This window comes from Lithobates pipiens, unplaced genomic scaffold (genome assembly GCF_037356315.1).
Source record: "Lithobates pipiens isolate NorthernLeopardFrog02 unplaced genomic scaffold, aLitPip1_a1.2 Scaffold_22, whole genome shotgun sequence".
NCBI classification, from domain to species: Eukaryota; Metazoa; Chordata; class Amphibia; order Anura; family Ranidae; genus Lithobates; species Lithobates pipiens.
Genome location: NW_027507784.1, coordinates 301,363,775 through 301,382,155, shown reverse-complemented (window position 1 = coordinate 301,382,155; position 18,381 = coordinate 301,363,775). Strand labels below are relative to the sequence as shown.

General features: G+C 44.7%; 1 protein-coding gene across 1 annotated transcript in view; it reads right to left on the bottom strand.

The window, feature by feature from the left end:
• Positions 1 to 18,381, bottom strand: part of CORO7 (coronin 7) — a 304,349-nt gene that overhangs the window by 138,830 nt on the left and 147,138 nt on the right. The gene's annotated exons all lie outside the window — the stretch shown is intronic.

The following is an 18,381-nucleotide window of genomic DNA, read 5'->3' as shown; positions in this document are numbered from 1 at the left end:
TGATCCACAGGAAAAGTACAGCCAAACGAGCTTTAGCTGTACTTCTTTAAAGGGGACCTCCACTATACCACACTCATTACCAGGTATTGTTGTCTGCACAGTTTGGTTATTCGCCCACCCAGCAGATACAGCATTGTCCCGCTGATATCCTATTGTCAACAGACAACTTGGTCTTGTGCCACCATCTTTCTTGTGATGTCACTGGGACTCTCGCCGGCTCTTCCAGGTTCAGCCAGCGTGGCTTTGCGATGCCATGCCACTGGGTGAATGATGTGCCTGGGGGGGAATGCTGTTTGTTAAAAAGAAAGTTAAAAGAAAAAGAAAACTGCACTATTCATATAAAGGAGGAGAGGAAGGGTGGAAACAGGGGGACTTTATTTATGTAGAGGGGGAAGATCTGCTCTTTTTATCCCCCAAGAATCATATTTACCTAGGTGGATGCAGCATCCACCTAGATATAGTAGAGAGCTGGTAACTGTCAGTCACTGGTTCGCTGCTCTGCCCCCCCCCCAAGCTCACTGGATTGCTGGGCTGTGGAGTGGGTGGGAACGGCTGGCTCAGGCTCTCAGTGGTTCACTGAGGCTGAGCCAGGTGCTGGTCCAGGGTTGTGGGAAGATCCCGACCATGTTGTCGTGATCTTGCCCCAGGCTGGGGCTGCTCTGTGACATCAGCTGACAGCGGCTTTAATGTCCTCCGTTTGCTGAAAATGGGTCACAGGAGTGCAGAACGAAATGCACTCCTGTGATCCACAGGAGAAGTACAGCCAAACAAGCTTTGACTTTACTTCTCCTTTAACTATTTTACTTGTATTACCATGTGTGTGTTTTTTATTTTGCAGTTAATGCCATCTATGCGGATTTCTTCGGATCATTTTGAAACCTTTTGTGTATCAGTATTGCTAAGACCTAAGAAGAAAGGGGAAAATGTTCTCGAACGCTTGTTCTGAAGTTTTAACTTGCAAATTAAAAAAACTGAATTACAAACTGTACTTAATTAAAGGAAGCCTGTCATGAATGGAATATGGAGGCTACTTCTGCTGAAATCTTACTGAAAATGCTAGTTGCCTGGCTGCCATGCTGATCCAATGCCCTCAATATATTGAGATGCTGACCAGGAACTAGTATGCAGATAAAGACTTTCTGACATTTCTCCAACATGCCTGATCTGCATACTTGTTTCGGTTCACTGAGCATAACAATCTGGCAACTAGCAAGGTTTACTATAAAACCAGAATATATTAAAGCACGATGCATTATATACAGAGATCCTGCACTCTGCCAATCTACAATCTGCAGAGAAACAGGAGATTGGTGTCTGCTTCTGACCTACACAGAGCCGTGTGACTTCTCCAGGCAGCCCATACCATGCCTTCAAGGATCACTCTAGTCTATTGAAGCATTTACAAGAAAAAAACGAGCAATAGGAAAAATGGAAACAATGAAAAATGTGGTATTATGCTCCACATTGGCTCACTGACAAAGGCAAAGTTCCACTAGTGTCATATGGTGAATATGACATTGAGTGAGATTAGGCACCCCACCACCTCAATAGTAAAAGAGCACCACCATACTGTTGAGAAAAATTTTCCTCTTTCCCTCCATAAAAAAGTAAACATCTCTTAAGCCCTGGTTAACATTGGAGCGATTTGGCATGCAAATTGCCGGCAATGGCACCGTCCGAATCGATGCTGCACCGATTCCCAAAAGTAGTTTTATTACTACTTTTGGTGACTTTGGGGCACAATTTCCATTAACATCTGTGCAGCAACCTGCATCAGATGTCTCTGAAAACGCCACCCGAAGTCGGGACGGGCATGCGGGAATGAAATTGTGCAAGTTCAAATGAACTTGCATGATTTAATTTCTGCTGTCAGTATGAACCTAGGCTTAAGGATAATTGTAATAATTGTAGAGCACATTAATCTTGCATATATCCAGTGATACTAAGGAATTTTGCAAATATGTCTGCCTTTCTTAACAATGCACTTTCAGAGCAGCCATTACAGGCCCAGGCCAAAACATTGCATTGGTTACATTAAAGTGGTTGTACAGTCATTTTTTAAACTTTTACCTATAGGTAAGCCTATAGTAAGGCTTACCTGTAGGTAAAACAAATATCTCCTAAACCTGTACGGTTTAGAAGATATTCCCCTCGCAATGTGCCGCTGAATGCAGCGGCGCATGCGGACAAGGGGATTCTCGGCTGAAAGTCTGGCAGACGCCGGACCCTGCCGGAAAGAAATCTCCCGCACGCATGCGCGGGAGTGACGATATCGCGGCTCCAGCCACTCACAGAAGACATCTGGCCCGATCCACGCCGAGGGAGTTGACATGTTCCCTCGGCGTGGATCGGGCCAGATGTCGGGGCCTCGTTCTAAGGTAAGTATTTCATAATAAGCACAAAAAAAAACTTCAGCGGGTTTACTCCCACTTTAAGCTTTTTATAGCCGCTTTTAGGAGCAGTTTTCACAGCTTAAAAAAGCCTCTCCATGTTAGCCTGTAGCCTCATTCCCACCAAGGTGTTTAGAAGCTGTAAGTGGCAAAGGATTTTTAAGCTCCAAAAAAAACCTAGGACCAGTGGGTTCTGAGGCTCCAGAGCTGTAAAAACGCCAGTAAAACACATTAAACATGATTTAACGAGGCTTAACGCTGTATACACAGCGTTAAGCCTCGCCTGGCGTTTCTCTGTCTCAATTCAAAATCAATGGTTCCCTATGGGAGCCCACTGATTTGAATAAAAGGCACACCAGAAGACGGATCAAGATGAGCTATGTGCTGAGAATCTTGAAGGGGAACCCCGGCAAAATTTGGCGTGAGGTTTGCCCTTGCCCGGTGGATGTCAGGGTCTGCGGGCGGGGACTTATCGGAATCCGAAAGCCCCCTTTAACAACCCTCAGATTCCAGTCCCCACCCTAGGTGAATGAGTATGGGGTATCTTCTTGCTCTTTTGCAGGGTCTTCTCACTATTTTGTTGAGTCTTCTCCCTCTGTTCTTCTTCTGATGTTGACTCAACGTGATCTCCCGGTGTAATGATGGGTCCGCCATGTGCAATGACTTATATTGGCATGGGGCAGGGCCACCCAATGACAGTTGGAGGCCACGCACCTTGCGACATCATCGCCCCATCATGCCCCGGTCGGTGGCGCCGCAAGGGGTGTGGCCTCCAACTTACGTCATCGGGTGTCCCCGCCCCATGCCGATATAAGTCATTGAACATGGCGGAACCAGCAGGGAGAAGACCCAGCAAAAGAGCGAGAAGACCGGGCAAAAGTGCAAGAAGATAGTGGAGAGAGAGGGAATAGCACAGAGACGAGAAGAACTGGAGAGGGGAAAATGACTGGAGAGGGGAAAATGACTGGAGAAGGGAAAAGACGTTGCCAGAAGAGGGAAAAGAGGCAGAGCTGCCTTAATAAAATACTTTAAAAACCTGTGTAGTGTTTATTTTTGACATTTTTTTTTTTAAGGTGAATGAGTAGGGGTACCATGTACCCCATACTCATTCACCTAGGGTGGGGGGCTGGGATCTGTGGGCCCCCTTGCTAAAGGGGGCTTCCAGATTCCGATAAGTCCCCACCCACAGATCCCGACAACCACTGCCATTGTCCTCATCAACATGGGAACCAAGTGCTTTGGGGTGGGGGGCCCCCTGCCCCAAAGCACCAACCCCCCCCCCCCCATGTTGAGGGCATGTGGCCTGGTATGGTCTGGGGGTGGGGGCGCTCGCTTGTTCCCCCCCCTTTCCTAACCTGCCAGGCTGCATGCTCAGATAAGGGTCTGGTATGGATTGGGGGGGCGACTTCATGCTAAATTTTGGCGGGGGTTCCCCTACAAGATTCTTAGAACACAAGTCGCACAGCAAGTCGGATCATCTTGATACGACTTCTGGTGCGACTTCTATTCAAATCAATGGGCTCCCATATGGAACCATTGATTTTGAATAGAGACAGAGAAACGCACCTGAAAACTAGTGCTGCAAAACGCGCATTGACACCAATTCAAAATGTGGAAAAAAATTTAACGCCGCTTTTTTCCGGGCTTCGTTACTAGCTTTAAAGCTCGTTTTTTTAAACGGCTGTGGGCATGAGGCCTAATAAGGAAGGGATCTGATTCACAGTCTTATTCCACTGCCAGGATCCATAAAACATGATTTATACACTACATGGATTCATGTAAAAGGCTATCTGGGAGTAGTTTGTGGTCCCCAGCAATTGCAGAAGTGTAATGCAGCACAGAAACGTTTTTTTTTATTCCTGGTAGTGATCAAAGAGCTACGTGGAGCAGATGCATTCCTTGTTTGCAATTGCACTGCAGACTCCTAAAAACCTGAAAATAAACAATGCAATATTTACACTGGCCTGGGCCTATAATGACAGCTCTTCATCCCACAGGGAGAAAATGCAGAGGTATTTTTGTGAAATTGCGTGGTATCCTGGTATATTATTAAACGAAAGCAAGGATGCTTTAAAAGTAAAGCTATCATTTACCCGCGAGTGTACCAATTTCAGACATCATTAAGTCAGTAAGAAACTATGAAGTGGGTCTTGGCAGGGTGGCGGTCTCAGAGAGGATGGGCAAACCCCAGTGGGTCGAATGAAAAAAAATTTGATGACATCTCAGGTTGGGTCGGTTGTACTAACTGTCCGATGTTAGTACAGTGATATCCCCTGCTGACCCTGCTGAGCTATTGTGTTCTGCCAGGGGGACAACCCCCCAGCCAGAACACTTCGGTCAGCCAATGTCTGAAAGTGCTGATTAGAAGCCAGTCGGCAGACTTTTTCAGACATGAGGCTTTGACGCTTTACACGCGGGCCAAGTGTCGGCCAGTGTCTATTGAACCGGCGAACATTTGACCCGTGTGTACTACGCTTTACTATCCATCAATCTCGGGACAAAGGTGAACACTTTGTAAAATGAGGTCTGAAGGAGTTAAATTTGGAAGCAATCATTTGTAATATAAAAATCTTTTGTACAAAAAACCTTTCTTAAAACAAATCTCTCCAAAATCATTCCGTAGAGCAGAAATATTTTTCTCCACGTTACTGCAAGACAATCCATTTTTCTGACACAATACACTATACACATCCTGTACCTGGAAGTGCACTCTCCATGTTATCTAGCCCTAAGATGAACTATTTATAAAATGTTTATGCACAAACAAGCACTTGCTCCTCGTGCTGCCCATAAACATTTTAAATTTTGGGCTGATTCCTGCTGAATGAGCTGAAATTCAAGCCGTGCTTGGCCCTGTCAGCACAACCCAGCTAGACAAACTCATCGGAAAGGAGCAGAGAAGCAAATTCTTGCTCAAACACTTACTGCAGCCAATCAGATGCAGTCACTGTTTGTGTTATCCTGACAGCCGCAGAGGCTGTCAGAATACAGTAGCCGGTGTTCTGGCAGATAGTGTCCTTCCCGTACTGCGCATGTGCAGTACGGGGCAGACGAAGCTTCGGAAAATCTCCGAAGATGAACGGCGCCTGCGCGGTGAGTGGAGGCGTTAGCCCCCCCATCCAAATGAGAGGGCCCCTCGCGGGCGAGCTTTGCTCGCCGCGCTTCGGGCTCGGCCTCGCTGCGCTCAGTTCTTTTTATTCTAACTCTATGTCCACTTGGATGGTGGGGATAGAACCTGGACTCACGGCGCAGGGGCCGTTCATCCTCGGCTATTTTCGGAATCTGTGTGTGCTGTGTACTGCGCATGCGCAGTACACAGCAGACATTATCCGATGGGGGACCATATTTGATAGGACACCGGAAAGGAAGATTAGCATAAATGGAGGATACAAGTGTCCAACAGTAAGAAGTTACTTATGAGTAATGGGATGGCACTATATACCGTATTTATAGGCATATAACACGTGTCAGCATATAACATGCACCCCAATTTAAAAAAAACTTCTTTGTGTGCCCATCTGCAGCCTGTTCTGTGCCCATCTGCAGTCTGTTCTGTGCCCATCTGCAGCCTTTTCTGTGTCCATCTGCAGCATGTTTTGTGCCCATTTACAGCCTGTTCTGTGCATATCTGCGGCCTGTTCTGCGCCCATCTGCCCCCTTAATGCAGCTCTAGTCCCTCCTATTTCCTCGGCTCTCAGTCGGCAGTCACATACACAGTCCCGCCTCCGCCATCAACATTGGACCAGCTCCTGTGATAGACAAAACACTGGTCCAATGCCGGTAGCGGAGGCTGGACTGTGTGTGTGATGTGCGAGCCGAGTGAGAGCCGAGCGAAGAGCTGAGTGGAGAGGAGAGGACGGCTCAGTGATTTCTGGCAGTACTCGTCCCCCTCCTTCCCCTCAGAGGTATGCTGTCGGCATAGTGACATGATAGCATCACGCAGTTGCTGCAGATTTGTCGGCTGTACATCCATGATGCAAATCTCTCATTCCACCACATCCCAAAGGTGCTCTATTGGATTGAGATCTGGTGACTGTGGAGGCCACTGGAGTACAGTGACCTCATTGTCATGTTCAGGTTACCAATGGTGAGATGATTTGAGCTTTGTGACATGGTGCATTATCCTGCTGGAAGGAGCTATCAGAATACACTGTAGTCATAAATGGACATGGTCAGCAACAATACTCAGGTAGGCAGTGGCATTTAAATGATGCTCAATTGGCACTAAGGGGTCTAAAGTGTGCCAAGAAAATATCAGGATGAATCTATGCTTTCATGTTGTCTATGCCAAATTTTGACCCATCTGAATATCGCAACTGAAGTCGAGACTCATCAGACCAGGCAACGCTTTTCCAATCTTCTATTGTTCAATTTTGGTGAGTCTGTGCAAATTGTAGCCTCAGTTTCCTGTTCTTAGCCGGCAGGAGTGGCACCCGGTGTGGTCTTCTGCTGCTGTAGATCATCTGCTTCAAGGATCTATGTGTTGTGCATTCAGAGAAGGTATTCTGCATACCTTGGTTGTAACAAGTGGTTATTTTAATTACTGGTGTCTTTCTATCATCTAAAACCAGTCTGCCCATTCTCCTCTGACTTCTGATGTCAACAAGTGGCACAACTGCCACTCACTGGATATTTTTTCTTTTTTGGACCATCCTCTGTGAACCCGAGAGATGGGTTCTGTGTGAATATACCAGTAGATCAGCAGTTAGCGCCATACAAGATAGAGAGGGAAGGTGGAACAGGATAAGAGTGAGCACTATATATAAAACAGAGAAGGTGGCACAGGATAGGAGTGAGCACTGTATATAAAACAGAGAAGGTGGCACAGAATAGGAGCGAGCACTGTACAGGATCCAAAAAGCAGGTGGCACAGGACAGGAGTGAGCACTATATAGGATACAGAGGAAAGATGACACAGTATTAATGTAAGCACTATATATGCAATGGTACAGGGCAGGGGTGAGTGAGGAGTGTAATGGGGGGGGGGGGGGGGAATAGGGGTTTGAATGAGTAAAATAAGAATGAGATGATGAGAAAGTGAATGAAGTGACCCAGCGGCATCAGGTACAAGTGAGAAATCAAGATGCATGATGCAGAGCACTAAGTAAGGCACACAATTGACAGGAGTGAGGAATCGGGACAGTACATAATTTATAGCACACAATGCACAGGCATAAAGGAAGAATCAAAATAAAGCACGATGCAGAGTACTGAGTGATGAATCAGGATAGTGCATGATGCAGAGCACCGACTGCAGCACACAACACACAGGAGTGAATGAGGAATCAGGAAAGTGCACAATAGTAGTCAGAGTAGAGGAGTGATGAATCGGGATAGTGCATGATGCAGAGCACTCAGTACAGTACACAATGCAGAGCAGTGAAAAATCAGGACAGTTCATGGTATACAGCACTGAGTACAGCACACAGTGCCTAGGACTGACCCTACGTTCACACCTACGCGTTTTTTTGTGCATTTTGCCGTTTTCAGAAACGCACTACAGTCCATTAACATGGTTTCCTATGGTACTAGTTCACATTTATGCATTTTGCAGCCGGTGCGTTTTTCGAAAGGGGACTTTTTCCCCATGACATGCGGCTAATAGACTTCAATGGAGCTTCACCAGAAACGCAAGTGGTGAATTTTTGATGCGATTTTTGATGTTTCCCTTTTTGATGTGTTTCACGTTTTGTGGTTCTTTTTTTTACCACTGTATATACAGTAGCTGGTTGCTAAGCAGGGGGCTGGGAACCTGGCAGCCGCGGCGTCCTTAACAAACGATGAGTCATCAGCTGTCAGTGGGGTTCCTCGCTGAAAGATGAATGTAAAAAATGGCTTTAAGATTCTGATTTCAGACCCCTGTCCGCAGACCACGACAACCACCAGCTAGAGTTGTCAGGAAGAGGCCCTTGTCCTCATCAACGTGGGGGCAAGGTGCTTTGGGGTGGGGGGGGGCGCAGAGCCCCCCTGCCCCAAAACACCCACCCCCCCATGTTGAGGGCATGCGGCCTGGTATGGTTCAGGAGGGGAGGCTCACTTGTCCCCTCCCTTTCCTGACCTGCTGGGTGGCATGCTCGCATAAGGATCTAGTATGGATTTTGGGGGGGGGGGGGGAACCTCCGAATCAATACTAGACCTAAAGGGCCTGGTAAGGGCCTGGTATGGACCTGGTGGGGGGAACCCCCCCCCCCCCCGCATTTATTTATTTATTTTTTTACATTCAGTTTTTACCCGGGAAACCCGCTGACAGCTGATTCATCGATTGCTAAGGATGCGGCGGCCGGCTTCCTGGCCCCCTCCTTAGCAACCAGCTATTTACAGTGTTTCTTACAGTGCATTTAAAGAGAAGAAAAAAAAAAGTAAAATACATAACAAATGCATGCAAAAATGCATAAAAACAGCTGGTTTAAAAACGTAAAATGCACTGAAAAAGGCATTAAACGCAGCCGCATAGATGTGAAACTAGACTTAGTGAGTATTCGGGACAATGCATTATATATAGCACTGAGTGCTGTACACAATGCACAGGAGTGAGTGAGGAATCAGGACAGTGCACGATGAAGAGCACAGCATGCAGCACACAATGCACAGGAGTGAGTGAGGAATCGGGACAGTGCACGATGAAGAGCACAGCATGCAGCACACAATGCACAGTAGTAAGTGAGGAATCAGGACAGTGCACGATGAAGAGCACAGCATGCAGCACACAATGCACAGGAGTGAGTGAGGAATCGGGACAGTGCACGATGAAGAGCACAGCATGCAGCACACAATGCACAGGAGTGAGTGAGGAATCGGGACAGTGCACGATGAAGAGCACAGCATGCAGCACACAATGCACAGGAGTGAGACTTCAGAATGAGGCCTTTGTTTGGCTCTCAGACACCGGCCCCTGGATTCCTGCTGGAATTTGCTGCTGTGTAAATATTTTCACTCTGGACGCGTCTCTCTTCCAATCCCTTAAATCTGCGCCAACTTCCAGCCTCAAATTAAAAACCAGACTCTGCACTGAAAGGCATGCTGGGATATTGTACCCTGCACAAAGCTCTCTTATGTCTTGTTATTAACTCTCTGCGGCCTGGGACACTGCCAGAGACCTGCAGCGCTCCTCCATTAACTCCTTACTCTGCGAAGCCTGCAGGTTTTCAGGAGTTTACATTGGAACGTGCCATTAACAAAAAAAAATGAAAATTTTCCCTGTATCAGAACAGTAAATAAAACCAGTAAAAACATGTAAGCCCTCAGAGGATTGTGACATTTCTGCTTAACAACTGCACCAATAATAAGAAAAGCTGAAGCTCAATTCACCATTAAAAAAACAATCATTTCGATTGGCTGGCCACATTAAAGCGATCTTTTCAGGCACACGAAAATGCCAATTAGTTGTTCTACGCAAGTCCTTTTTTTTTCTCAGTTTTTCCTAAATTAGCATCATTTAGTACAGGTGCCCCAGCTCCGAGGTTAAACTACAGTGCGAGGTCTTCTGGGAGAGGAAGGGTCAACTCTTTCCTATGATTTAATGCCTTGCGTTCATTTATACCTTTCAATAACTAGACCAACCTCAGCATCTGGGAGCCATTTCTGTGCTGACATTAAAAACTGCCAGAACTTAGATTGGAGGGAGGGAGGGGGGAGCGGTGAGGTAAGAGAACTTATTTCTGGTATAATTATGGGGTCAGCTTGCTCCCTGTGGGACAGGAACTGAGGGCGAGAGCAAAGAAAAGGGGGAGGTGGAGTGAGGAACGCAGTTGCCAGCGCAAAAAAGCGTAACCTAAAAACGACAATCTAATCATTGCCCTGCGGTCTGTTAATGTATACTTAAAGCAGAGCCGTGTGCACCGCATAATGGGCGATGTCCTGTCATGGCTGCCAGAGCGGAGGAGGTTAGCCTGACTGGATTAGAAGTCAGGGTGCCTCAGGTCTGGCACTGACCTGTTTATTTTATGGTTGCTGTGGAGATGGGCCTCTGTCTGAGCTCCCGCTAAACAAACCTAACCCAGGAGACAAGGAAAGGGGGGGTGGCATTAGCAAAAGGGGGGACGAAAAGCAGAAATGAAAATGTAAAAACATACAAAAGGTCAAAAAAGAGGCAGAAATTACAGTTATTAACAAAACATATGAGCTTTGAGCCCGCTGCTGACAGGTTGGAAGTCAGATTACCTCACACAGGAAAAGCGCCCCTCAGAAAAATGAAAATCATACCCGAGGCAGCCCCGTTATACAAACAGAAGCATTTTAGCGCCTCCATGAAATTAAAATTAGTACCACTATACTTGATTAATACTCTATGTACATGGATTGCACAATTCACATCCTATACAAAATTGCAATTTTGGTCACTTAGAATGATCCTTCTACCATTTTGCATTACAGTGAAACTAAACGATATCCTCATTCTCCAAAAATAATCCATACACATCAACTACTTAAAGTGGTTGTAAACCCTTACAAACCACTTTGACCTACAGGTAAGCCTAGGTTAAGGCTTACCTGTAGGTCCAAGCAAGATCTCCTAAACCTATATGGTTTAGGAGATATTTGCCCGAAAACGGGCACCGCTGTCTACGGCGCATGCGCCGTAGACAGCGGCGCGCAGGCGCACTGAACGCGGCAGTTCCAAAAATGGAGCTGCCGCATTTGTTGACTCCCGTGCGCATGCGCGGGAGTGACGTCATCGCGGCTTCGCCGAATGACAGCGGCGGAGCTGCGAGACGCCACCAGCAAGATGGATGCGGCGGACTACAGGGGACAGCGCGACTTCGCTGGCTCCTGTGTCAGGTAAGTGACACATAATGGGCTACTATGCGATGCATAGTAGTCCATTATGCTTTTCCTTTTGCAGGGAAAAAAAGAGGAAGTAAACTCATCAGGGTTTACTTCCTCTTTAAAGTGGTGTTGCCACCAAAAAATTAAAACTGCTTAAAGTTCGTAAAAAAATAAATAAATAAATAATTGGCAAAAAAAAAAATTTTTACTCACCTCTAAATACCGGTTGCTAGGGGGTCCCTCGTAATCTGCCTTCCTCATTGCCCGGGCTGGTGACATCACTTCCCCTCGCGCCGCACATTCACCTGGGACCTGTCATGTGTCCCAGGTGACTGTACGGCGTATCACGGCGCCCTGCGCCGCTCGCGCATGCGCAGTGGGTGCCCGGCTGTGAAGCCACAGCCGGGTGCCCACAGTATGCATGACGGCGCCGCGAGCGGAGCGGGGAGCGAGGGGGGGGCTTCGTTCCCCCGCATCGCTGGACCCTGGGGCAGGTAAGTGTCCGATAATTAAAAGCCAGCAGCTGCAGTATTTGTAGCTGCTGACTTTTAATTTTTTTTTTTTAGGGGGTACCCCACTTTAAAGTAGAACTACAGGCAACATTTGTTTTTCATTTTGGATAGAGTAATGCCGCGTACACGCGATCGGACTTTCCGACAACAAAACCGTGGAATTTTGTTTGAAGTTTGTTGGCTCCAACTTGTCTTGCATACACACGGTCACACAAATGTTGGCCAACAATTATGAACGTAGTGACATATAAGACGTACGGCAAGCCGATAAATAGGAAGTTCAATAGTCATGTGATATCTCCATTACAAACGCTAGTTTTACAAGACCCATTGCTTCCGGCTCTTGATTCCGAGCATGCGTGAACTTTTGTGCAACGGACTTGTGTGCACACGATCGGAAAGTCCGACAACAAAGTTTTGTTGGGGGAAAATTTGAGAAACTGCTAGCCAACATTTGTTGGTAGAAAGTCCGACAACAAATGTTCGATGGAGAATACACACAGTCGGACTTTCAGCCAACAAGCTCACATCCAACATTTCCCGTCGGAAAGTCTGATCATGTGTATTGGGAGGGTTATAATCTCTGTCAGTTTTTTTTGTTCTCCACCTATGTCCCATTGCAGAGATTTACCTTTTCTTCCTGCCCCATAGCCAAACAGGAAATGAGAGGAAATCCCTGCAAATTAAAAGAATTCGTTGGGGACCCCCAGGTCACCAGAAGTAGTGTCCCTTTTGGAAGATTTTCCCTCCATTATTTTTCTGGGGACAACCCAAAATGTGGGGTTTTCGTTTACTTTTAAAGATAATGGTAAACAGGACAAATAGAGAGGGTGAATCTCCTTAACAGGGGGCACAGGCAGCAATAAAAACTGACAGGTGTTCTAATCTACCTCCACTCCATCCAAACCAAAAAAAAAAGTTTTGTCTTGAGTGATATTTTACCCACTTCAGCCCCAAACCATTTGGCTGCCCAAAGACCAGAGCGTGTTTTTTTTTGCAATTTGACACTGCGTCGCTTTCACTGACAATTGCCCGGTCACGCGACATGGCTCCCACACAAAATTTACGCCCTTTTTTTCCCCACAAATTGAGCTTTCTTTTGATGGTATTTAATCACCTTTGCGGTTTTTATTCTTTGCACTATAAACAAAAAAAAAGTGACAATTTTGAAAAAAAATGCAATTTTTTTTTTTTTACTTTTTTCTATAATAAATATCCCCAAAAATATATAAAACAAATATTTTTTCCTCAGTTTAGGCCGGTACGTGTTCTTCTACAAATTTTTGGTTAAAAAAAAAAGTGTCTATTGATTGGTTTGTGCAAAAGTTATAGCTTCTACAAAATAGGGGATAGTTTTATGGCATTTTTATTATTATTTTTTTTTATTAGTAATGGCGGCGATCTGCGATTTTTATCGTGACTGCGACATTATGGCAAACACATCGGACACTTTTGGCGCTATTTTTGGGAGCGTTCACATTTATACAACGATCAGTGCATTCAAAGATGCACTGATTACTGTGTAAATGTGACTAGCTGTGAAGGGGTTAACCACTCGGGGGCACTGCAGGGGTCTACGTGTGTCCTATGGAGTGATTCTAACTACGGGGGGGGGGGGTCTACGTGTGACACGACACTGATCACCGGGAGCTGTGATCAGTTTCAGTGTCACTAGGCAGAACGGGGAAATGCTTGTTTACATCAACATTTCCCCGTTCTTCCTCACTGTGAGACGATCGTGGGTATCCCCGCCAATGGTTCCAAAAGTGTCCGATGTGTCCGCGGCAATATCTTAGTCATGATAAAAATCGCAGATCACCGCCATTACTAGTAAAAAAAAATAATAATAATAATAAAAATGCCATAAAACTATCCCCTATTCTGTAAACGTTATAACTTTTTGCGCCAAACCAATAAATATTTGCTTATTGCAAAATTTTTTACCAAAAATATGTAGAAGAAAACGTATCAGCCTAAACTGAGGAATTTTTTATTTTTTTTTAATTTGTGATATTTATTATAGCAAAAAGTAAAACATATTGTGTTTTTTTTTTTCAAACTTATCTCTCTTCTTTTGTTTATAATGCAAAAAATAAAAAACGCAGAGGTGATCAAATACCACCAAAAGAAAGCTCTATTTGTGATAATTTTATTTGGGTACAGCGGCACACATGACCGTGCAATTGTCATTCAAAATGCGACAGCGCTGAAAACTGAAAATTTACTTGGGCAGGGAGGGGGTGAAAATGCCCTGTACTGAAGTGGTTAAAACGTAAATTGTGCTATAAAAAAATAAATAAATAAATAAAAAGGTAAAGGATGAAGTGATGGGAAAGTCTGCCTCTGTGGTTTTCAGATTACAGGGACAAAAAAAAAAAAAAATCTTATTTACGCATATTAAATGAGAAGCCCACATTGAAATGTTGAAGGAAAAGCTGTTAATTTTGTCTGTGGTAACTAATTCTGCTGTCTTAAGCCTCGTACACAGGATCGAATTTTTGACAGGGAATTGTGTGATGACACACTGACTAAAATCCGACCATTGGTACGCTCCATCAGACAATTGTTGTCCAACTTTCGGCCAACAACGGTTGGTTAGCAGGCTAGTAAATTTCCCACTTACAACGGTCTGTTGTCAGATTTTCATATCGTGTGTACACAAGTCCGTCACACAAAAGTACAAAGCACCTACACGCATGCTCGGAATCAATGTTGACCAAACACGACATTAGCAGAAGGTACCCAAAGGGTGGCGCTCAAGAGCTGAAATTCCACATAGTACACCACTACGTTCGTGTTTGTTGGCCAACAATCCGATTGCGTGTATGAGGCTTAAGTTTTGTGCAAGCATAAATAATTTTTCTGTGTAGTCTCTATGAGACCCCACTTCCTCTCCATGGTTTTATCTTTTATATAGTATAGGGAAGCTGCTGACTTAACCAACCATCACTAACATTCACATAAATGACAGTTGATGAATTAGTGCTTGTGCAATGCAAAATACATCTGTACTAAAGTTGTTTAAACCCCTTTATGACCACCCAACCCATATGTGCAATGGAAAAAGGTTAGGCTTTACGCCCACACAGCACACATGTGTTGTTGGGCAGCCGTTGTATATGTGCTGGGAGCACGCTCACTATCAGCACAAAGACTGAGCTTTCGAAAATCACCCTTGATTTGAGCTACAGATAGGTAGCTGGTGGGACCAGCTTCTGATAATATGACCACTGTGATGGTCACATGATCACCAGTTCTTCCCGCCTCTCCCTGGTGTTTGGAATGGTTTAACCATTCCAAGGGACGGAGCCTCTTTTTTGAGATTTGTTGATTAAGCTAAAAACTGTTTTTTTTGCTAGAAAATTACGTAGAACCCCCAAACATTATACATTTTTTTTTCTAACACCCTAGAGAATAAAGTGGTGGTCGTTTCTGTCACCCTGTATTTGCGCAGCGGTCTTAAAAGCGCACTTTTTTTGGAAAAAATACACTTTTTTGGATTAAAAAATATGACAACAGTAAAGTTAGCCCAGTTTTTGTTGGGCTGAGTAAATTGATACCAAACATGTCACACTTCAAAATTGCTCCCTCTCGTGGAATGGCGACAAACTTTTACCCTTAAAAATATCCATAGGAGATGTTTAAAAAATTCTACAGGTTACAGAGGAGGTCTTAGGCTAGAATGATTGCTCTTGCTCTACCGATCGCGGCGATACCTCACGTTTGGTTTAAACACAGTTTTAATATGGGGGCACTACTCACGTGCGTTTAAAAAAAAAAAAAATACATTATAAATACCCTTTTTCCTTTTTTTTAAAAATAAGTGATCAAATTTCTTCTGTTCCTAGCTGCATAAGAGCTGGGGAAGGAGAAGCAGCAGCACACTGAGCTTCCCAGGGAAAGGCTGTGCACAGCGGGGGTATGTCAAGACAAGTCTGATCATTGGAGGAGAGCAGGCTAAGTTCCCAGCATAGGTAGAGAAGTGACCCCTGTGTGTTCTCCTGCTTAGTGTGGTCAGTTTTTAATTGGAAAGCAGAGGGACTGGCAGGAACACCAGGGATTTCACACAAAGGAAACAATACAAAGAGAACAGGATACTTTCTCATACAAGTAAATAGTACACCAGGCACATATCAGGAATACGAATTGTTGGGGTAACAAACGCTTTAAACACATGCTATGGAAGCATTCACACTTTCTTATAAGAATGAATAAAAACAAACTACAGATAAATCTCAAGCAGACCTTAAATGACCCTAACTATCTATGTACATGGGTCCTAAAGACAGAAAACAAACTTGCCTGCTCATAACAATGCGTATTGTTACAGCTAGCCAAAGTTTGACTAGCTATACACATAGGCCGAACAAGAGAAAATCAATAGATTCCCCCAACAGTATTATTGGAGGAATCTCCCCTGCTAGCTATTGTATTTACAGAGCCACAATATTCACAGGTGCCTGAATGCCTGAACAATGACTGCATCTGATAGGACGGTTGGCCAATTATTTTCTATTAGGCTCAGCTGAGTCTTGAAACAACTTTTGTCAAGCCGGATAGTGCCGACAGGACCACCCTGGAATTGACCCAAATTTAAGCTATATATGGCTAGCTTAAAACTGATAGTTCTGGTATGGGACACATGTGCACTATTCTCTGCCTCCTACACTGCAGTGACACATGCCAACCAATTTTTGGCTAGTCCTATGCAAATACCAACTTTTAGGAAGTTGTCATTTTCAGAGGATCACAACCAGAATTATAAATAAGAGAAACAAAATAAAGAATGGCCTGTAAAGACCAAGAGGGCTCTGGGCCATGTAGGAGTAGACTTGTGGATAAAGGAACTGAACTCTGGGGTCTGATACCCAAAAAAACAGGCAGAATGTAAATATTTACCAGTATTGCTTGTGGTCTCAATGCAGTTGATCTTTCTTTTTCACTCACTTACCATGTCTTGTTTTGCACTCTCTCTACACGGAGGTGGCCATCTTGGTAGAGGCAGGGCTTTGCTTCCTCGTGTCAAAGCCTCCAGCAAGGAGAACAGTGATCAACCCAGTAGGGGCATCACCATATCTCACAGGAGAGTCTAGGTACACTCACATATCAGAAAGTGTACTTTTTTTATTCATATGCAATTCCAGATAAAATCTCATTTTCTCAAGGGTACTGTTTAGGCACACTAAGTATTTCTAAGATTCCCCCATAACATAGCAAACCCCGCCTTTTTGTGTTCAGTTCCACTTTAACAGTGATAATGATTGCTTCTGATAAGTTATTCCAGGGATATTCTAATATGCTGAAAAATCTCAGCAGCTGGATGTATTCTAATGAGCAGCTCCTGAATCAGGCGATGAACCCATAGAATGCTAGAAGAGTCTAAAAGCACAGTCCTAACCAGAAAAAAGTAATGGGCTTGGATGGAGATGCTGAAGATCCTTGTGGGCCACAGTTGTCCAATTCAAGTATACGCCTCATATGGGGAAGAGGGGGGTGAGGTCAGGGTGCTGGAGGGCAGGAGAACAACTGTATTTTCTAGGAAAGTACAATTAAGTACAATTATCCAATAAGTGTGGCAGAAAACAAAATAAGTACAGAGAGGATGCTTGACCTTTGATCTCCAGAAATGAGGACTTATAAAACAGTAAAAGTAGCCTCTTCTCTGCAGGCACCAACACAACCAAGAATGTGACTGTCAGCTGCGGGTACAGTTGTCTACTGTATATTGCCAGAGGCCATGTCTGTATTTGTGTTAAGACTGTCGTACAAATTGCTTTGTACTTCCTGCAGCTGGAGTGAGTTCAGCATAATCAGCCAACCATACAATAGCGAAATCTGCTGCCACTAAGTGTCAGGGGCAAATTAAAGGATCAAATGTTACTAAACGTGTTCACACATAAGAAGACGGGGCTTTCAGAAACGTTTGTTCTCAATAGCAACAAAATCGGCAATCCTAAAGCTGGGTATACACAGACCGAGGGAACCGGCCGACTTTCGACTTGTGTGTACCGCTGTCTGTTCAACAGAAGACGTTCTAATGACCAACCTCTGTTGAACAGTTATGCTGGAAAACTGGCCTTCGATCAATGCTTGCAGCCAAGGCGGTAGAAAACCCAACAACGGCACTACCTGTCTAGAGTTTGCATGTTTTCCCTGTGTGGGTTTCCTCCGGGTATTCCAGTTTCCACCCACACTCCAAAGGCATGGTGGTAGGTTAACTGGTTCCTGTCTAAATCGGCTCTAGTATGTACATATATGAATGCGAGTGATGCTAGAAGTTTTTTTTCGTTCAACCCAGCGGGCTGAATAAAGAAAATAAAAACCGGGAGGGCACCGTACTAAGCGACATTAGTGCAGCCATCTCCCCTGCTGTGCCCTTGTGTTCTATAAAAGGGGACTGCCCTCCACCAGAACACACTGATCAGCACTGCCAGCACTGGTTGGATGCTGGTTTTCGAGCATGCCTATTCGACAGAAGCCCGCCATTAGGCCCGTGTGTACTAACCTTTAGGGACCTTAGATTGTAAGCTTTTTGAGGGCAGGGACTTACAGTGCCTTGAAAAAGTATTCATACCCCTTAAAATTTTCCACATTTTGTCACGTTACAACCAAAAACGTAAATGTATTTTGTTGGGATTTTATGTGATCAATCAACACAAAGCGGCACATAATTGTGAAGTGGAAGGAAAATGAGAAATGGTTTTCCAATTTCT